This window comes from Chiloscyllium plagiosum, unplaced genomic scaffold, assembly GCF_037043375.1.
Source record: "Chiloscyllium plagiosum isolate Xiang-an unplaced genomic scaffold, Cpla_swu_hap1 HiC_scaffold_16, whole genome shotgun sequence".
Classification (NCBI taxonomy): Eukaryota; Metazoa; Chordata; class Chondrichthyes; order Orectolobiformes; family Hemiscylliidae; genus Chiloscyllium; species Chiloscyllium plagiosum.
The window spans coordinates 23,987,815-24,011,845 of NW_028270154.1; the positions used below are offsets into that span (position 1 = coordinate 23,987,815).

General features: G+C 41.2%; 1 protein-coding gene across 16 annotated transcripts in view; it reads left to right on the forward strand.

Annotated features, from left to right (window-relative positions):
* The window catches only part of LOC122556528 (teneurin-2-like), a 2,772,576-nt gene that overhangs the window by 1,654,922 nt on the left and 1,093,623 nt on the right, over window positions 1-24,031 (forward strand). Inside the window, exons 1-2 of one of the 16 annotated variants that reach the window (XM_087995216.1) lie at window positions 10,758-11,000; window positions 14,660-14,773. The exons of 13 other annotated variants lie outside the window; for them this stretch is intronic. The gene's annotated coding sequence lies outside the window, so the exon portion shown is untranslated. Of the gene's footprint in view, window positions 1-10,757; window positions 11,001-14,659; window positions 14,774-24,031 lie in introns of those variants that run through there. 2 more of the 16 variants (XM_087995212.1, XM_043703284.2) reach the window with 2 other exon arrangements.

Genomic DNA, 24,031 nt, shown 5'->3' on the forward strand with positions numbered 1-24,031 from the left:
ACATTTCTATGGCTCTATGACTCTATATAGTACGATATAAGAAGAGTCCAATATAAATGTGAACTATTTCTTTCTTATTGTTAAAGATGTCGAATCAGCATGGGCTGAGCAGGCTTCTGAATCACTTGAGACATGTATTGAGAATACTCCACAGCCAGAAAATCCACTACAAAGTATCCATTGGGATGGGATGCTGAAACACTCCAGGAAATGCAGGTCTCTGCCTTGAGCAGCTAAGTCAGAATTATGAGGGGCAGAAAAAAAGCTCCATCCTCCATCATGACAGAATTCTGGCCCAGGGACCCTGGAAGGTACTACAAATGGCATTCATAAGTCAGTAAAGCTCTTCTAAATATTTGAATTTGAATTTCATTTATTGTCACGTGCACCGAAGCACAGTGAAAAGCTTTGTCTTGCGAACAATACAGACAGATCACAGAGTTAAATAGGATAGATAAGCAAATAATAGGTAAATAGTGGCAAAAACAAAAACACAGATGCAGGCAAATGCTAAGAGTATGTGAGTCCATTCAGTATTCGAACAACAATAGGGTAGAAACTGTTTCAAAACCAGCTGGTGCCTGGGTTCAGGCTTCTGTATCTTCTCCCCGGTAGTAGAGGTTGTAGAAAAGCATCGCCATGGTGCGATGAATCTTTGAGAATGCTGGTGGCCTTTCCTTGACAGTGGGATGAGTAGATGGATTCTAAAGATGGGAAGTTGGCCTTTGTGATTATTCGGGTTGAGTTCACCACTCTCTGTAACTGTCTCTGATCTTGAATACGACAGTTACCATATCAGGGCGCGATACATCCAACAGAATGCTTTCGATGGCACATCTATAAACACCTATTTGTCATCATGCCAAATGTTCTCAGCTGCCTGAGGAAGAAGAGATGTTGTGGGCCTTTGTAACCAGTCCGTCAACATGAAGACTCCAAGAAAGCTTGTTGTTGATGACTGCTCCCAGGAGCTTGACACTCTCCACTCGTTCCATCTCTGTGCTGTTAATATATGGGAGGGGCATGACTAACATCCCACTGAAAGTCAATAATGAGTTCCTTGATTTTGCTGGTATTCAGAGCTAAGTTGTTCTCAGTGCACCATTTTTCCAGGTCTTCCACCTCCCATCTGTAGTCTGCTTCGTCGCCATCTGAGATTTGACCTACTATGATGGTGTCATCAGAAAACTTGTAAGTGGCATTAGTCTGGTATTTGGCGACAAGTCATGGGTAAACAGTGAGTACAGTAGGGGGCTGAGTATGCACCCCTGGGGGCTCCAGTGTTGAGTGTTAGTGAGGATGAAATATTGTCCCCAATCTTCACTGATTGTGACCTGTGGGTCAGGAAACTGAGGTACCAGTGGCAGAGAATAGGGCTTAGTCCAAGATCACTAAGTTTAGTAATCAGTCTCAAGGGGATAATAGTGTTGAAGACTGAACTGTAGTCAATGAGTAGGATTCTTACGTAGCTGTTCTTGGTGTCAAGAAGTTCTAGGGAAGAGTGAAGGGCAAGTGATATTGCATCTGGCGTGGATCTATTGGTCTGATAGGCAACTTGGAGTGGGTCAAGATTGGTGGAGAGGCTGGAGTTGATTAATGTCATGACCAGCCTTTCAAAGCACTTCATAACCACCGAGGTTAGGGCCATTGGGCAGTAGTCATTGAGACATGCTGCATGAGCCTTCTGAGGCACAGGGATGATGTTGACCCTCTTGAAACAGGCAAAGACAGTGACCTGCTGCAGGGAGACATTGAAGATGTCCAAGAAGACCTCTGCGCATTCTCTGATTACACGGCCTGGTACTCCGTCTGGTCCCATCGCTTTCCTTGGATTCACACGAAGGAAAACTGATATGACCTCTGATGCAGTGACTATTGGGATAGGTTCATCAGGACTTGTTGAAATAGGTGTTACCTCTCTGCAGAAGTTCTGCTCAATGTGAGTATAGAAGGCATTGAGTCAATCCTGAAGTGATGTGTCATCATTTGCTATCTTGTGCTGTCTCTTTTTAGAATCTGTGATGTCATTCAGTCCTTGCCATAATTGCTGGGTGTCTGTCTGGGTCTCTAGTTTGGATCGGTATTGGTCCTTGGCTGTCGTAATCTCTGCGAAGGTCATATATTTGAGTTGGTCTTCTGATCTGAAGGCCTCACACATAGTTTCTAGCAGGTTCTGTATGTCCTAATTCATCCAGGGTTTCCTGTTCAGGAACACCCGGTTGACTTCCTTAGTATGCAGCCCTCCACACACTTGCTAATAAAGTCTGTGACGGTGGTGGCGTACTCGTCCAAGCCGATTTCAAACAACGCCAGAGTTGATCCTCTCCCTCCACTGACCAGCACTGGGCCTGTATCTGTGAGGCGGTCTCCTGCTTGAGATTTTGCCTGTAAGCTGGGAGAAGAAACACGGCATTGTGGTCTGAGCTCCTGAAATGAGGGTGGGGATTGGAGCAGTCGGCATCTTTCACAGAGGTGTAGCAGTGGTCTAAAATGTTCGGGCCCCTGGTAGGCAGGTAATGTTCTGGTGGTACATGGGCAACACCTTCCTTAGATTGGCTTGATTTAAGTTGCCAGTATTGCAGGCTTTGAAGAAATCTGGAGTCAGGCAGAGAATGGCCTAGTGGGATTATCACTGGACTATTAATCCAGATTAACCAGATTAATCCAGACTATTAACTCAGATAATGCTCTGGGGACCGGGTTTGAATTGCACATTGGCAGAGGTTAGAATATGATTAAATTTTTAAAAATCTTGAATTAAGGCACAAATGATGGCCATTAGTAATGTCATTCTGGTGACATTAACAGTGAACTTGGGCGCATTAATACCTTTTATTGAAGGAATCTGCCATCATTGCCTGGTTTGGCCTCCATGTAACTCCAGACCCCCGCAATGTGGTTGATTCTCAAATGCCCTCTGGATGACTAGGGGTGGGCAATAAATGCTGGCCTAGCCAATTATGTTCACATCCCATGAACAAATTTTAATAAAAGAGTCATCCAGTCATGCTTTATTTCAGGAACTTGGGAGCATTCCTATTTTCCCTCGTAGGAATCCGTGTCTAGAAGTTCCTGCTTTTGGCCTGTTCACAGCAGGGTTTTAACTTGGAACCATTTGTAGAAAGGCTGGTGGGGAGCAAAACTGTGATTGATATATTTGTGGCAAACAGCCAATAAAGCTGAAAAAGATAAAACTGTGGACTCTGGAAATCAGAGACAAAAACAGAAATTGCTGGAAAAACTCAACTGGTCTGACAGATACTAGCAGACCTGCTGACGTTTTCTGGCAACTTCTGTTTTGAAGCTGAAATAGGAATCCATGAAGACCCATCTTCAGTTATTCAGTCTGCAGTCAGGCCTCATGTTGTAGCTAAACGTGAGGAGAGGACCAGCAAGTTAGTCAGCATTTTAAATGCCCCACTACATACTCCATCAGCAGAACGTCTTGGCTATATTTATGGCTGCTTGCTGTCCTGTGGATCTGTGGATGGCCTGGAAGTGATGGCCTTTCCAGTTATTAACAAACATTCATAGGCTACCTCCATCTTGAGGCACTCTCATTTTCTTCCGTTTATCTCAGAATGTGATGTTGCTGATGTGTCATTACCAAAGGCCTCTTTTGCTGTCCTCAATTCAATGGTGAGGGGGCTATTGGCCAATACTCAACCCATTGTCAAAATATCAGGTACTTCTTGATGTCAGAAGCCACATCTATCCACCTCTCCCAGTCCCTCCTTATAATTGGTCAGGTAGAGCCTGCCTAAAGTCTTTCTATGAATCGCTCGACTCGCTATCCCATTCTGCAGTTCATCTAGTGGTGAAAGTGATCCCTGCCATTGGTACCTTCAAATTTGATTAGCGCAAGAAGAATCTGGTCAAAACCAAATTCAAAATGTTAACTCTCTCCACAGAAAAGCTAATTTTGATGGTATTAGGAAAGAAATTTCAAAGGCTGATTGGGGGTAGATGTTCGCAGGTAGGAGGATGCCTGGAAAATGGGAAGACTTCAAAGATGAGATAATGAGAGTCCAAAGACAATATATCCCTGTTAGGGTGAAAGAAAAGGCTATTAGATGTCCGGAAAGCTGGATGATCAGAGAAGTCAGGGTTTTGGATAAGAAAAAGAAGGAAGCATATGTCAGGTACAGACAAGAGAGATTGAATGAATCCTTAGAATATAAATGCAGGAGGGGTATACTTAACAGGGAAATCAGGAGAGCAGAAAAGGCACATGAGATAGAATTGGCAAATAGATTTATGGAGAATCTAAAGGGATTTTGTCAATACATTAACGATGAAAGGGTAACTAGAGAGAGAATCGGGCCCCTCAAAGATCAGCAAGGCAGCCTATGTGTGGAGCTGCAGGAGGTGGGGGAGATACTAAGTATTTTGCATCAGTGTTTACTGTGGAGAAGGACATGGAAGATATCGAATGTGTGGAAATAGATGATGATGTCTTGAAAAATGTCCATATTACAGAGGAGGTGGTGCTGGATGTCTTGAAATGCAGAAAAGTGGATAAATCCCCAGGACCTGATCACATATACCCTTGAACTCTGTGGAAAGCTAGGGAAGTGATTGCTGGATCCCTTGCTGAAATATTTGTATCATCAATAGTCACAGGTAAGGTGCCAGAAGATTGGAGGTTGGCTAATGTGGTGCCAGTGTTTCAGAAAGGTGTTAAGGAAATGCCAGGAAACTATAGATCGGTGAGCCTGACATTGGTGGTGGGCAAGTTGTTGGAGGGAATCCTCAGGGTCAGGATTTACATATATTTGGAAAGGCAAGGACTATTGTGATGGTCAGCGTGGCTTTATATGTGGGAAAGCATGTATTACGAACTTGGTTGAGTTTTTTGAAGACGTAACAAAGAGGATTGATGATAGCAGAGCGGTGGATGTGATCTATATGGACTTCAGCAAGGCATTTGACAAGGTTCCCCATGGGAGACTGGTTAGCAAGGTTAGATCTCATGGAATACAAGGATAACTAGCCGCTTAGATACAGAACTGGCTCAAAGGTAGAAGACAGAGGGTGATGGTGGAGGGTTGCTTTTCAGACTGGAGGCCTGTGACCAGTGGTGTGCCAAATGGATCAGTGCTGGGTCCACTGCTTTTCGTCATTTATATAATTGATGTGGATGTGAGCATAAGAGATATAGTTAGTAAGTTTGCAAATGACACCAAAATTGAAGGTGTAGCGAAGAAGGTTACCTCAGAGTACAATGAGATCTTGATCAGATGGGTCAGTGGGCTGAGGAGTGGCAGATAGAGTTTAATTTAGATAAATGCAAAGTGCTGCATTATGGTAAGGTCTCAGGCTTTGTTGCTGAAAAAATAGAACTTGGAATGTAGGTTTCTTGTTTCTTGAAAGTAGAGTCACAGATAGATAGGATAGAGAAGAAGGTGTTTGGTATGCTTTCCTTTTTTGGTTAGAAAATTGAGTATAGGAGTTGGGAGGTCATGTTGCAGCTGTGCAGGACATTGGTTAGGTCACTGTTGGAATATTGCATGCAATTCTGGTCTCCTTCCTCTCGGAAGGATGTTGTGAAACTTGAAAGAGTTCAGAAAAGATTTACAAGGATGTTGCCAGGATTGGAGGATTTGAGCTATAGGGAGAGGCTAAATAGGCTGGGGCTGTTTTACCTGGAGTGTCAGAGGCTGAGGGGTGACCTTAGAGATTTAAAAAATCATGAGGGGCATGGATAGGATAAATAGACAAGGTCTTTTCCCTGGGGTAGAGGAGTCCAGAACTAGAGGGCATAGGTTTAGGGTGAGAGGGGAAAAATATAAAAGAAACCTAAGGGGCAACTTTTTCACATAGAGGATAGTACGTGTATGGAATGAGCTGTCAGAGGATGTGGAGGAGGCTGGTACAATTACAACATTTAAAAGGAGGCTGAATGGGTATTTGAGTAAGAAAGGTTTAGAAGGATACGGGCCAATTGCAGGCAAATGGGATTAGATTAAGTAAGGATATCTGGTCAGTATGAACAAGTTGGACCGAAGGATCTGTTTCCATGTTGTACATCTCTGTGACTCTATGCTCTGAAACCTGCTGAGTTTCTCCAGCATTCTCTGTGTTGTTTCAGATCTGCAGTATTTTACTTTTATTCAATATTGCAATTCCTCCTAAATCTCACCCCATCATCCCTTCCTCTCCCACAACCCACAACCCACAAGATGTCTGCGTTTTTTTCATTTACATCTTTTCTCCATCCCTGATTTTAGTTGTCCCACCTTTGACGGTGATATCTTCAGTTGCCAGCCTGTCAGCTCTGGAATTCCCTTCCTGACCGTTCCATGACTTCTCTTTTGACCTCCTTTACAACACTCTTTAAAACTGACTTCGTTAACCAAGTTCAGAAATTGCTAGAAAAGCTTAGCAGGTCTGGCAGCATCTGCGGAGAGAAATCAGAGTTAACGTTTCGGGTCGAGTGACCTTTCTTCAGAATGTTTATCAGTTCTCAGTTCCCTTCTTGAGTTCTGAGTTAAAATGTTAACTCCAATTTCTGTCCACAAATGCTGCCAGACCTGCTGAGCTTTTCCAGCAATTTCTGCTTGTGTTTTTGATTTACAGCATCCGCAGCCCTTTTGGTTTTAATTTCACCAAGTTTGTGGTCATCTGTTCTAGTGTCTTCCTTGGTGACTCAGTGTCAAATTTATTATGCCAATCCTCCTGTGAAGTGACTTTTATTTTCTATGTTAAAGGCTCTATATATATGTAAGCTATTGTTGAAATGCTCTAAATCCTGTACAGTTTTGATGCAGTGATTTGCCCGGATAGGTAAGGAATTTTCTGATACTTTCTAGCAATGAATCCATTTTACTCAGTTTGTTTTTATTTCATCACTGCAAAGATATTTTTAAATTTAAAAATCAATTCTTCATTGCTAATAATGTTCTGTCAATGGTTCTTCATTGTAGCTTAAAATTTCAAAAACATTTAAACACTGAATGATCCCACTCTTTATCTCAGGGTGACTTTTTTGGGAATTTCATAGATGCTTTCCTTTTGTGGACCATGGTGACTTTTCTCATGCAATCTTCGACTGCTTATCTCAATACTTGCTCCACAGCAATGTTCCTTTGCAATCTTGCAGTCGTAGCGGTGGAAATACTTGCTGCTGTCAGGACCTGTTGGTAGTGATGCTCTTGTGTCCATATTTAAATTTCAGCTGCCCATCATTTTACATGTTGCATTCCCAGATTGCTGCCTTATCATTATTATAGAGGAAATGGCTGAGAAAGAGATATTGGCAAGGAGGAGAAAGTGAGGACTGCAGATGCTGGAGATCAGAGCTGAAAAATGTGTTGCTGGAAAAGTGCAGCAGGTCAGACAGCATCAAAGGAGCAGGAGAATCGACGTTTCGGCACCCCAGCTCATAGGCAGGGACCTGGCTGCTACTGTGTTTGAAAGGATTGTGTTGTCTTTCCTCTGAGCTGTCAAAGGAGGCCATAGCACCAGGTACTGGCCGCATGGACTGAGATAGCCCTGTGAGAAGAAAAACTCAGCAACATTAGATTAGATTAGATTACATTACATTACATTACAGTGTGGAAACAGGCCCTTCGGCCCAACAAGTCCACACCGACCCGCCGAAGCGTAACCCACCCATACATTTACCCCTTACCTAACACTACGGGCAATTTAGCATGGCCAATTCACCTGACCTGCACATCTTTGGACTGTGGGAGGAACGTGCAAACTCCACACAGTCAGTCGCCTGAGGCAGGAATTGAACCCGGGTCTCTGGCGCTGTGAGGCAGCAGTGCTAACCACTGTGCCACCGTGCCGCCCATTAAGGGGAGTCTCAAAGACCTTCTGCATTTTTCAGAGTAAATGCCACCACACTCTCTCTGCTACCTCACTCACTCTAGCTCTGCTACTTGACATATCTCCGACTGTGGCGAACAATCTACTACTCTCAACATCATCACACAGTGGCGATCACTCACCTGGTCCTCCCAAGCTACTAAGCCAGCCTGCCCTCTGTGTTTCCAACTCACTCACTGGGGACATGTCACTACCACAAACAGCTCTTCCAGCAACTTACACCTCACACAGTTCCTTCATTTGCCAAGTTGGTGGCAATTTGAAAAACCCTCCCCCTTAGTCCTTCCATACAGTACCAGAACCATAGTAATGATCCCCTTTATATTCAAGTCTAATGTCTCCAATTCAGGTGTTTTACCTTCTCCAACACAGCATGGACAGCCATTGATGACCCACCTTGATGTTTACTGCCCTAACCGCCAAGACTGACCGTGGTCAAACCCCTGGACTGAGACTGGATCCCCTTGCCAGTAGTGGAATCCCTGATTTACCATAATTTCCCTTCACTCTATGAAGGGCTATTCCCTTTCGACATTGCAACATGGCCATTTGACTTTTGTGACCTCGAACCATTTCATGTTGCAACAGGTCAAGTCCCTTGACTGTTCAGTGCAGGCAGAGTGTAGTGCTGGAAAAGCACAGCAGGTCTAGCAGCATCCGAGGAGCAGGAAAATTGACATTTCTACTCCTTGGGTGCTGCCTGATCTGCTGTGTGCTTTCCAACAACACACTCTCAACTCTGATCTCCAGCATTTGCAGTCCTCACTGTCTCCCTGTTCAGTGCAGGCAACATGACAATCTGCCGGACTTCCTGACTGCAATAAGAAACAAGGACATGCAGAGATGCCAAAAGCCTAAAAGTTCTCAATGAAGTGCTAGTGTGCATTAAGAAAGCAAGAAAGACCTCTTGAGTTGCATCCTGTACACGAGATGGGTATGTGTACCTGCATTCAGAATGACCTGGTAAGGTGCATTGAAAAGTGAAGTATTGGTGAGTTTCGAAGTGCAATAATATGCTGGAAATGTTTTCCGAATTAGCCCATGATTGGCCAAAAGGATGTGGTGAGGCTGGCATTTTGACGATTCTAAATGCCATGGCTGGAGGGTGGAGGTGGTCGCTGGCCGTGAGATGTTGGATGCAGGTGAAGAAGACCTCGGCAAGAAACTGTGAGCTGCGTCTGCTCAAATTTCCAAATGGTGAATCGGCACCATTTATGTTCCTCACCCGTGCTGGGGCAAATTGTGCACTGCATGTGAGTGAGGCACGATTGGTTACTAATTAGATGCAAATATACGGAAATAAACTTACTTCTGATCTAGCCGTTGAAACCTTAAATGGAAAGTCAGTCTTTACTTCCTCACATTCTGACTTGATCATGCTCATCCTATTCTCCCAAATTTCTCGCCATTTCGCATGCAACTCAAGGACTGGGAAAAGTCCCCTCAAACACTTGCATTATAGTCCCAATATTTTCATTAAAGCATCATTATAGCAGTATTACAGTGTCTGCTCCTGGAGCTGGTGAGCTTGAAGGTGGGTAGGTCAATTGATTAGGTAGGCTAGTGGCACACTTCAACCCCGTTGTTTTCCCATCTCCGTTAGAGTGAAGTTCTGAATGGGAAAGTCCATGCTGCAGGATGGCAGGCTAGCTTAACCCCCAGTGACGCTGAACTAAAGCCCTTAATTGGTCACTTAAGCGCCTCAAATATAGCAAGAGCGGGAAGGTCTTCCACTTAATTCTTGGAGAGGCAGAGAAGCAACAGGATTTAGTTCTGTCACCACACCACCTAATTATCTGCTCTGCCACCTTCAAACTCGGCATCTCTGAGAGTAGAAGCTACTACCTTGATCTAAATGATTCAGCTATCTACTGTAATGTTAATATGAGTGCAACGGCTGCCGGAATCAGAATAAACTCACAGTATGCAGAATAATGGTTCAATGCTTCAAATGCATTCTAATTTCCACTACTCTATCAGAAATGCTCAATTTAGGTTTTGAGAAGTAACTCTACCCTCCTGAGTACCAGCTAACAGAGTTATGTTGCAGTGGTGACACCACAATATCCTTTCTTACTCTATTATATGTTATTTCAGCAATACTTTTTCGCTATCTTTAACACTGCACCTGTTTTATACAGGCCATAATGCAGATGAAAACATAAAATAATAAGACAGCAGAGCGCTGGTAATTTGATCTCTGGGGGTTCTGATGATGTCCATAAACTCACTTGAGCTTTGTTCTCATGGTTTATGGCATTCTCTACCCCTTGATTAAATTCAGGCTTTATTACTCATTCTCTGATTCTATATTTAACACGTACACACAAAGATCTGAGGCTATTTCCTGCTGTGCCGTTCCCTTTTAAAATTCTAAATTCTCTGTCACCTTCATCAGTCAGATTCAGTTTTATATCTCGGGGTGGAGTTTTAACCCATCCTATTTGTTGTGTTCGCAGCTAGTGTTGGATTGCAGCTGATGGGGAGGAGTTTATAACCTAGGTTTCCACCTGGTAAAAATTGCATCTGAAGCGATCTCTACCCATCGTGAGGTGCTTCCCACTGTTTGTACTGGCAAGTGCTTTGAAATTAGGATTTGAGCAAGACTGCTTTGGCAAGATTTTAGCTGGATCGTACTATACTCGCCAGGCACTATGCAGCATCCTCTGAAGGTTACCTTTCTGGACTCTGTGGGGTTAATGGCTTTCAATGAAACCTTTAGCAGCTCATAAGACTATTTGTTTGATTCCTGTGGAATATTATCACACCATTAGCAACCTTCCCCCTTTCCCTAACCCTGCGTTGGTACAGCCCAATTTGCTATGCATGGGTACTCCTGGCTCTAAGCACAGGATTGGATGTCATCCTCCATTCAGTCTGTGGCACTGTTTTGGGTTGAATCGGAAGAAGGTTGTATACACTCGATCGGTCGTCCGTAATGTTTGAGCTCACCTCGTGAGTAACGTTTCATGCTGCAACTGGAGCTGATATTACCTCGGGGGTTTCCTTTTTTTCCCTCATTCTGATTTTGCCAGCTTTTCTTTCCTTTCAAATCATGTATGTAAAGGACTGACTCACTGCAGAAAAAAAAAGTGGACAAACTTTGATTCAGACGTGAAGCTGGGAAATAGAGGAAACAACTGCAGGTCATGGTGACTGGAGTGGTAAGGAATACTAAGACTCTTGTAGATTTTTTGAAGCAGATGATTCCAGATCTACACATTATTTTTAAGGTTGCAGTTTTCTGACCATTATGACTGCTTTGAGGTGGTAATATTGACGAGGGTACAAATGTAGCAGAGAAGGTGAAACAAGGATGAGCTGAAGAAGGCAGACAGCTGATAAAAGGGTTTCACTGCTTGCCAGTGTGTGCTGATGAACTCCAGCTTTGCTATCATTCAGACAGCATGTGCTGGAATGCAAAAACAGGAAAATCACTGTCATAAATTGTTCGGACTGCTCTAACCATATGAGTTTTCAAAATAATGCTGTTACCTTTGTCATGTATAACAATCATGATTTATTTTGAATTTTAGCATAGGCATTTTCCAGATAATGCTAGGCTTGGAGTCCCCTTCATCATCCTCTTCTTCCTCCTCATTAAGTGATTTACAAATTAGTTAGGTAATGGATTAATTTAACTAATATGATGTCAACGCTTTCTCACATCAGTATATTCTGTATTTGAATTACAATAACTGTCCTTTGGTGGTTCCTGTGTTGCTATTGGCCTGTGTGATTAACCCCAGGGTGCTGAGAAGCTAGTTCTCAGAATGCAAAGCTAACCTTCATCCTTTTGATTTTCCTGTCACACTTCAAAATCTAATCCTCTGTCTTTTTTTTATCTCTCTCCCAAAGCAATCTGGAGCAATCCAACACGTTGGTATCCTCAAAGTAAACTTCATATGAAATAAGGAGGAATTGTAACCCTGTTGCAGTCTCTGATTTTGCTGCAGCCTTGCTGCTGCAGTCCTCCGAGGGTTAAAGCAATGATTTTTAAATGAAGCAAGGTATTTATAGTGTAAAGCATGGCCATGGTAGTAGATCTAGGATTGTGAGGACAGCAGTTAGATTCAGCATCACAGCTGCCACTCACCTGGACGTTGCCTTTTTAAAGTGATTTTCGGGTTTTTTTGGACAGATATTGGTCATTTTGTCAATGTGTAGGTACTTGAGATGGAGCAAGGGGGGACTGGTAGGTTATAAAATTATGACAAATACATTCCACCACTCAATTTTAGTCTTTTTTTTCATTCTCTTTAAGACATACTTTAACATTGATAAAAAGATCTATGTGATTAATAAACCTGGTGGTGCACTATACATCCTAATATTGATTTGATTTGTATTCAACCAGGTTGTCATGTACTGATACTCAGTTTTATTTTAAATTTATTATCAAGAAATTGAAAACAGACATAGCTATCCAGATCCTCCAGGAGAGCTGTGAATGTGTGAACACCATTGGCCAGCTGCTGTCAGTCACTGTTGTATAATTAAAGAGAGACACCAAAACTGAATTCTAAGAACAACTAAATGATACATGGATACAATATGATACAACAAAGTACTCGAGAGTTAACAAATGATCGCCAAAATCTTGCTCTTTTATGTTGACAGGGATTTAGCAAAACTCTTAACTGTTTGAGTCAGTTTGAACCTGTCAAATGCATTTTGAATGAAACCAGATTGTAAAGAAGTAGAAAGCAAATAAAAGTTTTTTTGCGCTCCAGTCAAGCAGTTTCCTAGCAGTTGGCTAATGAACTAATGGTGTTTTAAATTCTCTACTTGATAATTACCTCTAAAGGTCTGATTAGCTCGTGCCCTTTCTGTCACATCAGTCACGTTGATTAATGTAGACACATTGAGCCTTAGCGACAAGAGATTCTCATGTCTGTTTGCTTGGCACTGAGTTTACAAAAGAATTAACAAGTAGAAGCCAAACAAATGTTTTATCGTTTGTAAAGTCAATTTTAGTTTTGCAGTTCACGTTTTTCACTTGGTTTGTCACATTAGGCATATGAAAGGTACACAGAATTATATAATTTGCTTTTATATGCAACATTTTATGACCTCAGCATGTACCAAAGCATTTTGTAACTGTAGATAATCAGGGAATTTTCAAATCTTGTCACAATGGAAGGGAGACATCGCAAGGTCCTACAGATAGCAAGGTCATAGTAATCAGAGAATCTATTTTAATGATGCAGTTTGAGGGACAGATATGTCTGAGACATTTGGACAGCTCCTTTGCTGTCCTTCAAATTAGGTCAATTCAGAGGCCAGATAGAACTGAGATAATGTCTCATCCGAAAAACATCATTTCTAACAGCAAGGCACCCCTGAAACTGATTATCTGTTCATGTTTCAAGAATTGGGCTTGAACCCATTGCCCTATAATTTGAAGATAAGAATCCTAAGAATGCCACCAGTGAACTAAGTCCACTGATACCTTGTGTCAGTAACTATCTCTAGTGCTTATACTGTCTGTGTGAATGGTGTATTGAAACAACCTGATATACTTCTAGCATGCTCAAGTATTTGTCTATATTGCAGGTCATATACTTATTTGCTGTAATAATTTATCACCACAACGGTGTTTGCCAATGGCTATTTATGACAATATTAGCAGTTCGAAATCAGAAAGAAATTTTTCAGGAGTTGTGTTAACTAAAATATTTTCAAAGTTGCCTGAAATGTGCCATATTAAGCGCACTAGATTTAGTGTGGCAACATAGTCTGCAACCAATTACACACATTTCTTGTTTTGTGCAGCATAATCTGATGTCTGATTATCTTAGATTGGCAAACACAATCCTCAAGGCAGCGGAAAATGGTTACTGAGTGGGTTTAAGAAATATCAGGTCACTTGCGGCAAGAAACCACTTAGTCCAGTAATTGAAACTTAATAATTGCCGTTAATACTATTTTTGCAAGATTGGATCTACTATCTGCAATATTTATATTGGTGCTGTAAAACAGCCTTTAGAATTTATTATTTCCCCTGCATTTTTCTCTTTTGCTTGATATGATCAATTAACCCAGGACAGTGCAGACAAAACAAAAATGTCTTTTTTTTCTTGCACCATGTGCAATTGACGCGTGGGCTCAACCTCCAAAGAGAGGAGAATGGCTATACTGTATAAATTCCAGGAAAATCAAACCCCTGAATTTCAACCTTCCCAAAGAAATTGGAGGAAAAATTCCAATTTGTCATTCACATTTTGTCATTCTCATTTTATTCACAATGATCACATATATCGCAAAGGTGAAATCCCTGTATAAATGAAAGTATGGTGCTGGAAAAGCACAGCAGGTCAGATAGCATCTGAAGAGCAGGAAGCTGCCGGACGTGATGTGCTTTTTCAGCACCACATTCTCAACTCTGATCTCCAGCATCTCCAGTCCTCACTTTCTCCTTTTATTAGTGAGCTTTGTTGCATCATCCTTTCGTCTGATGCATCAAATTAGCAGGAGGTTAGGAAAAGGCAGGGAAAGTGAGTGTATGTGGGATTTGGTGCCATGGAAGAAAGTGGACCCACCCATGCTCAGTTATTACACTGCAGAGATGCACTGAGTGAAAACTAAGCACTTAAATATATAAAAGGATGGAATATTGGAAAGAAAACCATTACTATGCAATCTTCGTGTGTCTCCTTGTAGCTTAGAATGACAGTAAGGGAAATCTGGTACGTCCAGTTGTTCATCCTCTCAAATGTGAATAGTGCATGATATCTGGAACTTGAGGGAAAGATAAAACTGAGAAAGTCACGTTCTAAAAGTAAAAGTAAACCCACATTTTTTTGTGTGTTTCATTGTGCAGATAGAACAAACGTCAGGCCACTGGATTCAAATGCAGCAAGTTCAACATTGACCTGTTATATTTCTGCCACTTATCCACTCCACTTTGTTATGAACAAGTTGCAATGCGCACCAGGTAAATAAGGTGCTTTGAAGAGCCAGCTTTTTATCTTTACCCAACTGAAGATGTTTATTTTGCTATTGTTAGTGCAGAACTGCTTCCATATGACCGGCTGCTGGGTAAGGTCATTACAAGTTGAAGAGGGTCTTCAGTACCTGAACATAAACCATCTGCATTTTCATAGGGTAGTGACTGTGGAGACCGGTCTGTATTATTTTCCACCATTGCACTTATACAAAATGGAACATGAAGTTCAGAGGAATGAGAATGGAAATATTTGTGCTTACAAGTTTGTAATCAGACCCATTTTTAAGATGTCCCAAAGTGCATTCAAATGCACTATTTTCTAAGTGTCATTTCTGGATTTTATGGGAAAATACAGCAGCCAATGCACATATGATACTAATAAATAGTTGATTTATTTTTGAGATCGTTGATCAAGAAACAAATGATTGTGGAGTGACCATGGGAACTCTCATTGAATTGTGATGGTCAAAAGAGGCAGCTAGGGCCGTGATTTAACATTTAATCCAAAAGATAATGCTTTCAATAATGCAGCAACTCCTCAGCACAGAATGGCCTTATCAATCTAGGTTATCCTCCAATTCTGAAATTCACAACTTTCTATTCAGCTGTAGGAATGTGATGAATTGAACCAAGCTGACAATTATAGAACAGACATATTGATCAAAATAGCTAGGAAAGTTCAGATCATACATGCATTAAAATCATTGATCAATCCTCGGAACATCAAAGATGTCTCTTTATTCACCATGTGATCTAATATGCACCTCCAGTGTAGCCAACAACACTGGGAGGGTTTGCTAATTTAAAAAACTGTTTGATGTTCCCAGTCTAAATGTGTAGAACTTATTCGATGAATCCTGACATTAATTGGGGCCCCGACAGATCAGGAACTTGAATGGACCTTCCCGATTTATTTTAAATTCAACTGCTCACAGTCTTAAATGGGATGAACCATGATTTGAGTTCATTCATTATTGATTAGTGAATAGAATTGTTATTGTTCCATTTCAACTTCAATGTGATACCATCAGAGGGTGCGGTTCATTAGCTCAGTTGGCTGGACAGCTGGTTTGTGATGCAGAGTGACGCCAACAGCATGGGTTCAATTCCTGCATTAGCTGAGGTTACCATGGAGGACTCTTCTTATCTCTTTCCCTTGCCTGAGATGTGGGTGACCCTCAAGTTAACCCACCATCAGTCATCTTTCTCTCACTAATGAGAGAGGAATCCTATTGTTCTCTAGGACTGTGTAGATTTTACCTTTACCATATGATACAATCAATTGGCAAGAAGTAAAACTCAGGGAGTCAGTTATAAGAGAAAATGTAACATAAACCTGAGAGGGGCTGAATGATGGAAGTTGAAGAGAGAAAATGCAATTTGCTTTGAATGAGAAAAGTACTTGTATTCATATAACATCTTCCGTGATCTCAAAATGTCTGCAAATGCCTTACAGCTGATGAAATACTTTTAAAGTGCCACGATTGTGACATAAGAAAAATGGATACCAATTTGTGCATGTTATTTTCTCACATATACAGGAACATGGGAAAAGCTGTAGGTTATTAAGCTCTTTGAACTAGTTCCAACAGTCGGTTAGAATAGAACAAAAGCAAAATACTGTGGATGCTGGAAATCTGAGACAAATGCTGGAGAAACTTATCATGTTGAGCAGCACAGTGGCTCAGTGGTTAGCACTGCTGCCCCACCGCTCCAGGCACCTGGGTTCAATTCCCGCCTCGGGCAACTGCCTGTGTGGAATTTGCACATTCTTCCCGTATTTGCGTGGGTTTCCTCTGGGTACTCCGGTTTCATCCCACAATCTAAAGATGTGCAGGTTAGGTGAATTGGCCATGCTAAATTGCCCATAGTGTTAGATGCATCAGTCAGGGGTAAATATAGGGTAGGAGACTGGGTCTGGGTGGGTCTCTTCAGAGGGTCAGTGTGGACCTGTTAGTCATACTGTGGATAAATTATCTAATCTAATCTAATATATGGGGAGAGAAACAGGCAATATTTCCAGTCTGGTATGACTTCTTTCTCTGTCTCCCCACAGCTACAATGAGAACTGCTGACTTTCTCCCACTTCTCTGTGATCACGGAGTCTATATAGTTAACCCATTGATTGCATTTAGAATCTTTCATTACGTGAATTCAATGAAATGTGTCTTTACTTTCAGTTGGCAACTGAAAGAATTGTTGCAACCTAAGAACAGCTGCAACCATAATAAATTTTTATTTGTCACTTGCAGTTAAAAAATAATGTACAATAACACCTTACTAAATTAATCAGTTGTCACTGATTAGGTGACATAAAAGTTACATCAAGATGGGATGCTTCTGCTTTGTATTCGTGGGTAATGTGATTTTGGTGCTTAAATAATATTACATTGTCTTGATGACCCAGTGATCAGTTAAGATAAATTTCTAAGCATGTTGAAGGTCAGACATAGTTTATTATGTTCTGTTAGCGACAGACAGTCGAATTCATTCAATTGGCAAAGGTTGGGTGAAAAAGGTAGGAGATTGGTTTTAGCTTTGAAAGAGTACTCTTGAATTTCTATGTGACAGCAGCAACAGAATTGCTTGGACCAAGCAAGAACAGCAGAATAGGGAGAAAAGAAATCTTTCTTCCTTTATGAGGCTCGAGCTGCTTTATCATGGTTATCCTCTTTCAGTTAAAGTGAGCAAAGCTAGACATCATATTTGCTGCACAAGTCAGTTAGAATATTGTCCTTCAAAACAGCAGGAAAATCCACAGAGAGGATTTCTTGATATTTTGTCAGACCATCCAACATAACAGGAAAAAGCATTACATATCTGACACAAATAACCAAAGACAGGCTGAGAAAAATAGAACAAAGACAATGAATAAGGGTTGGCGATTACTTGATATAAATATTCATTATGGAGCTGTGTATTTCGCAGTTTTAAAAACAGTCCAAAACATGCTGTGAGATAATTCCCACCTTCTATATAATCTCTCTTAATTTTGCTGTATTACCAGCTGTTTTCCTTTCTCTGCACTTCTTGCATTCTTTCATCATGTAGCTGAGAATTTGGGGGTAATGTAGCCACATTAATTACCAGTATTATTGCTGTAAATAAATGGAATGTCCCAGGAGTACAATGGATTGCTTAGTACATCTCTCACTGAGCTCTTCCTCAGGGTGACAGGAGCATCTGATTTCAAGTGTCAGTGTCCAGCTGATCATATCAAAACCTTAAGGGTACAGGGCATATAAACACTCTGTTCGCCTTATTCTGTCTCCAGGACACAAGGCAAATGCTGCATGGCACACACTGCACTTAAGGGACACAGACTGTGTATGCAATTTTTTTCCCTTGCTGTGTTGAGATAATGCTGTCCACTATGCCTCAATCTCATTGCAATTTCAGATACAAAGCAAATGCTTTGAGTAATTCACCATATCAGGTTATAGGCTGAGTATGTATTTGGCTTCAAGATTCAGAATGAATGTACATTATTCACTTCCATACTTTTGGCTCAAGATACAAGGATGTAAAGGGCTTCCCACATTATACCTCACAGTTAGCCATCAAGCATGGAGCATTTTATAACAATTGAAATATAAATTATTGTCCTACATGTGTATGACACAGTAGAAGAGGAAGACAACTAGTATGACATACTCTTGCATCGTTTTCAAAATAACAAATGCAATCGTGCAATATCATTGATTTTTGCAGACAAGATGTATCTGAACCAACGAAAGATTTTTGCTCCAGTTTCTGAATCAACTCATTCTCAATTAAGTATCTATTTCAGAAAACTATGTTTGGCAGTGCAATAGTCTAAGGAAACGGAACACTGCCAGTTCTTCTCATGCGATCAAAGATGGTTGGATACTATGTGCAAGATCAGGGAGGAAAGGAGATTCAGGAAGCAGGTTTTCTGAGATGGTGCTCATACAGTACTGTCTGTCATTTATCATTGTCATTTCTGTCTCTTCAAAAAAAGGTGATTTCTGTAAGGCCCCATGATTCTTGTGACCTAGCTGGCCAATCCTGAAGCCTTAGGCCTTTGAGCACATCGGACAAGAGTTATCTGGAGGAAGTGAGGTGGTGACGGGGCAGGGGGAGGAGGTCCTCGAGTCAGGGTTATGTTCCCACTCTTTCTGCTCTCATTGCTACTCCACTGCAAAGATGATGGCGGTTACTTTCTGACTGTGGGTGTGTGGTTTGTTGAATGATGTACTGCCACATGGCACAGTTTGCAGCAAGTTCTCTCATTGTGCTGATGTCAATTTGCCATCATTCAAGGAAGCCTTCAGAGACTCTTTGAACATTTTCTCTGTTCTCTTTGAGATCAGCTTCCACCCTTCAGCTGCAAAAAGAGGATTTGCTTTAGAAGCCAATTTCTTGGGGACATTTGGATGCAGTGTCCAGGACATTGAAGATGATTTTGGTTGTGATCCTGGAGAAATTAGCTTGTTTGATTAGCTTCCTATTTGACTCTGCGTAGCCTACAGATAAACACCTGGCATCAGTCATAGCATGAATACAAACACTTCAGCCCAATCACTCCCTATCTACTGTAATCCCAAATTAAACTAGTCCCACCTGCACACAGTCTATATCCATACAAACATTTCTTATTGATGTGCTTATCCAAATGTCTGTTAAACGTAAGTGTACACACATCAATCACTTGCTCTGAAGGTTCATTCAACACACAAGCCACTTTAAAAAAAAGTTCCCCCTCAAGTCTTTTGAAATCTTTCTCCTTTCACCTGAAAAATGTGACCCCTAGTCTTGAAATCCCCCACCCTAGGGAAAAGACACCTGCCATTCACCTTATCTCTGCACCTCATGATTTTATAAATCTCTCTAAGGTCACTTGTCCTAACGCTGTAGACAAAAAAGTCCCACCCGATCCAGCCTTTCTGTATTTTTCAAACCCTCTGTTGCTGGCAAGATCCTGGAGTAGAGTGCCTGACTTTGTGGAGCAGCACACCAGTCTCACACCAGAGGAAAGCGGTTATCTTCACTGCATCTGTAAATAAGGAAGATGTAGCTGTTAGAATTGCTGTGAATGATGCAAAAGAACTTGACTTCCTGCCTTTGTTACAGTGAAGACATGACTCAATAATGAATAATTTTTTATTCCGGAGATCCACACTCACATATAAATCCTTTCTAGGAAGTACATGGAAAAGAATAAATTTTATAATTTAGGACTCCCTGTACAACCAACGACGGATAAGAAATTATATAAGTTAATAAAAAAAGACACAGATGTCATAATATCTTACTGTGATAGAATATGATTTTCACCAATAGCTAATGTTTATGTATCCCCTTTACTGCAATAGCTTATCGCAAAGTATTTCACAGGACTGTAATCAGAAAGGTATTGACACCAGACGAGGTAGAAAATCATAAGAAGAATAATGAAAATAAATGTTGATTAAAATTTGTCATAACATTTTGGTAATTTGAGTGTCCAGTTTAGAGGGCAGTTTAATCACTTTGCTATGGTCGAGCTGATACAGATCAAGCAGAGGAGAGACAGCAGACTGTGGCAATATGGTAGTAACGTGGCAATCATTTCTGACATAGGATCTGGATTTAGCAGTGGGAGTCACATGGATAAGCCCAAAAGTGGGAAGTGATGCCCTTTGGCAGACTGCAGAAGGCAAGCCACTTCTGGTATGTGGTAACATCTATTAAAAAAAGCTGCCTACTGCTAACAGGTCCCAACCATTCAGAGGACTGACAGCTCAGCAATGCCACTGAGTATAGAGGCTACAGTTGGAACTGCACTGGGATGAAGAGGACACATTGGAAGAATAGAGATCTCCCAATCAGTTGAGGAGAGCAATAGCAGGGCCAGTCATACAAACCCTTATGAGGAGTTGGTGTGAGCTGGTAGCGTTGTTACCTCCAGGTATCCCTCCATGATCCAAAGAAAATCCCACCTGCTTTATAGAGATTTGTTATAATATGTCTGAAAAATGGATTAAATGTATCTACAGGAACCTGGACCCCACCTTCTTTAAGCCCACTGGAAGTCCACCAAGGTTGATATGATGGCCTGCTCACTATTGCCAAAATGTTAATCATTGCAGCAAGAAACCCTTATTTGAATATTTAAGTGGCTATCATCATGAAGGATGAACGCAAAAGTTCAATCCCAAAGTGAAAAAGAGAATAGCATCAAAAAGATGATTGTTAATGTTAATTCACCAACTGCCTGAAAAAAGAAAGACAAAGAGAGAGAGACTCTGGAATGTTACACCTGCTGAGGTGTGAGGAAACTTCAAAGGAATGGACTTTAAAATGAGAAATGCTTTACAAACTGAACTGTAATATTTTTGGAATTGTCTCAGATTGTGAACCTGATGGGAGAAAGATGTGTTTCTGTCGGGTCCATTCAGGAATACAAAAAAACAAGGGTTAAAAGCTAAATTAACTTTTGTTAGCATGGCATAGTAGTTCAGTGGTTCACACTGCTGGCTCACAGCATCGGGGACCTGGGTTCAATTCCAACCTCGGGTGACTGTCTGTGTGGAGTTTGCACATTCTCCCCATGTCTGCGCGGGTTTCCTCCGGCTTGCTCCTATTTCCTCCCACAATCCAAACATGTGCAGATTAGGTAAATTGGCTATGTTAAGTTGTCCATAGTGTTCAGGGATGTGCAGGTGAGGTGCATTGTTCAAGGGTAAATATAAGGTAGGGGAAAGGAACAAGGTGGATTACTCTTCAGAGAGTCGGTGTGGTCTTATTGGGCTGAATGGCCTGTTTCCATAATGTAATGATCGTACTTGATTCTATTCTGTTCTATTCTATTGGGCGGCACGGTGGCACAGTGGTTAGCACTGCTGCCTCACAGCGCCAGAGACCCGGGTTCAATTCCCGCCTCAGGCGACTGACTGTGTGGAGTTTGCACATTCTCCCCGTGTCTGCGTGGGTTTCCTCCGGGTGCTCCGGTTTCCTCCCACAGTCCAAAGATGTGCAGGTTAGGTGAATTGGCCATGTTAAATTGTCCGTAGTGTTAGGTAAGGGGTAAATGTAGGGGTATGGGTGGTTTGCGCTTCGGCGGGTCGGTGTGGACTTGTTGGGCCGAAGGGCCTGTTTCCACACTGTAAAGTAATCTAATCTGTGTGTGCTAGTGGAAAGTAAGTTAGTGAGCTGAAGTGCTTGAGTGCACTAGCCTGGGTTTGAGTAATACTGTATAGTGGAGGTCACAATTAAAGAAGCACACAATAGTCATCCCTGTTTTGTAGCTAAAAGACTGTCCCTGAGTGCAAGAAGCCAGCTAACCAGAAGTCTGTTAAATGGAAACAGGACATAAGAAGGATTTGCTCACTGAGTGCTCTCTGATAACTACCATCAAAAAGAAACAAGGAAAAAGAATGCCAATCAATGTGAACAGCCAAGGATCTCAAAATTGACTACTCGACTATCGACATCCCACTTACCCATGTATCATGTTTGTGGGTGTTGTTATTCTCCCACTGATAACTTCACTCTTTTGTTAACATAAGCCCAATGAAATTAACCCCTTTTTAAAACTTTCATGCATTTGGTCCAGCAGAAAAGTATCCATAAAGGAGAGAACCTTTGTAAATTAACCTTGCTCTGACTAATTAAGGGGAGGGGTTAAAAGGAAGGGTCAGGAGCTCACCCCTCCTCAGCTGGGAATTGACAATTTAGGGTAGCACACACCTGGAATAATGGTAGTTTAGGGAGCCTCGACTGAGATCAGGTTGTAACATTTATTTCGGCAACTGAATTTAAATTCCCCAGCTCCTCGGGTGGAATATGATCTTATGTCTCCAGATCACAAGTCCAATAACATTATCATTTTGCGACAGTATTCTTTATTTTTTAGAATTTGGAGCTGATAACTGACGACATTTCTGCCACTGGAGGAGCAAAAGAAATTAGGGAATCACAAAGTCTGAATTGGAAAATCACAGATGTTTATAAGACTAGAGGAAGCTACAAAGATAATGGCCATTCATTTTCCTGTTATTATGTGCCATTGACTTATTGAAAAATGCAGCAGCAAATGTCAGCCAACAATGAAAAGATTGCTTTTCCCATACAAGAAAATTGGATAAATAAATCTGTGTTGTGCAAGCCCTAAAAATCCACTGAGTATTTATGGCCTGCCCAAAATCACCCAAACCCAAACTGTGCACCAGGATAAACACAAGGTGAGTGGTCAGCAGCAACGAAGTAATAGCTGATCAAAAATATATCAAATGTCTTTGACTTATATAATGTTTTATTGAAACCATTTGCCAAGTGTGAAGAACAATAGGCAAGTCAACAGGTTGGAGACTATACAGAGAAAATATGGAGGTTGAATTTGACAGAGCAGAATGTCCATCTGTTTATATAAATTATCTAATTTTAATGCTGTTGAAATAAATGTAACTCTGATTTGATCATTTAGCTCCTCAAGCTTGTGCTACAATTCTGTTCCACTATGTCTGATCTGTCCCCTCCATTTTCTGTCTTTTTATATCCTTGCCCAACATAAATATGTCAACCTTAGTCTTTTTCAAATTTCAATTGACTTGGCATCATTGAGGAAGAGAATTCCTCAATATCCTCAGTGTATAAGATGCCTCTTGATTGTAATCCCAACTGGAATTACTCTTGACTTTTTCCAGGTTTCCATGTAGCTGGTACTAATTGACATGACTGCATTGCTTTTCTACCTCTTAGAATTCAACGTCTTTTTTGTTGGATCTTTTGCCTCGCTCATGGCCATTACAGAACATTTATGAGAACTTTGTCAGCAAGTAACTTTTTCTTATTTTTTATGTGACTGAAATTTCTTTCTGAACAATTGACTAGAACAACATTGCCTTCTGAATCCTCGCGACACAGTTATTGGTTTTGAAAAAGGAATAAAGGTGACATGTCTGACTTTACTTTGCAGTTCCTTTAAAAAAAACTAATTTCTCTGAATTTTGGTTATCTGATTCTTTTGTCATCTTAAGCATTTTAATTAATACCCCCTCAGTCTTCTAGGTGAAGGGAATACAAACAAGTTTATGCAACATTGCCTTATGAATGAATCCATTTAGTTGATCAGGGTTGAACTCCGTGTCAGGTACAGAGATCTTTCTTCAGGTTTGCTGACCAAAACTGAAAGCAGTACTCCACATTGAGTTTAACTAAAGTTCTTTAATTAAGGTAATTTTTTACTTTTGTAATCTAGCCCTTTTGAGATAGAGTCAACATTGCCCAACCGCCATTTTGAAT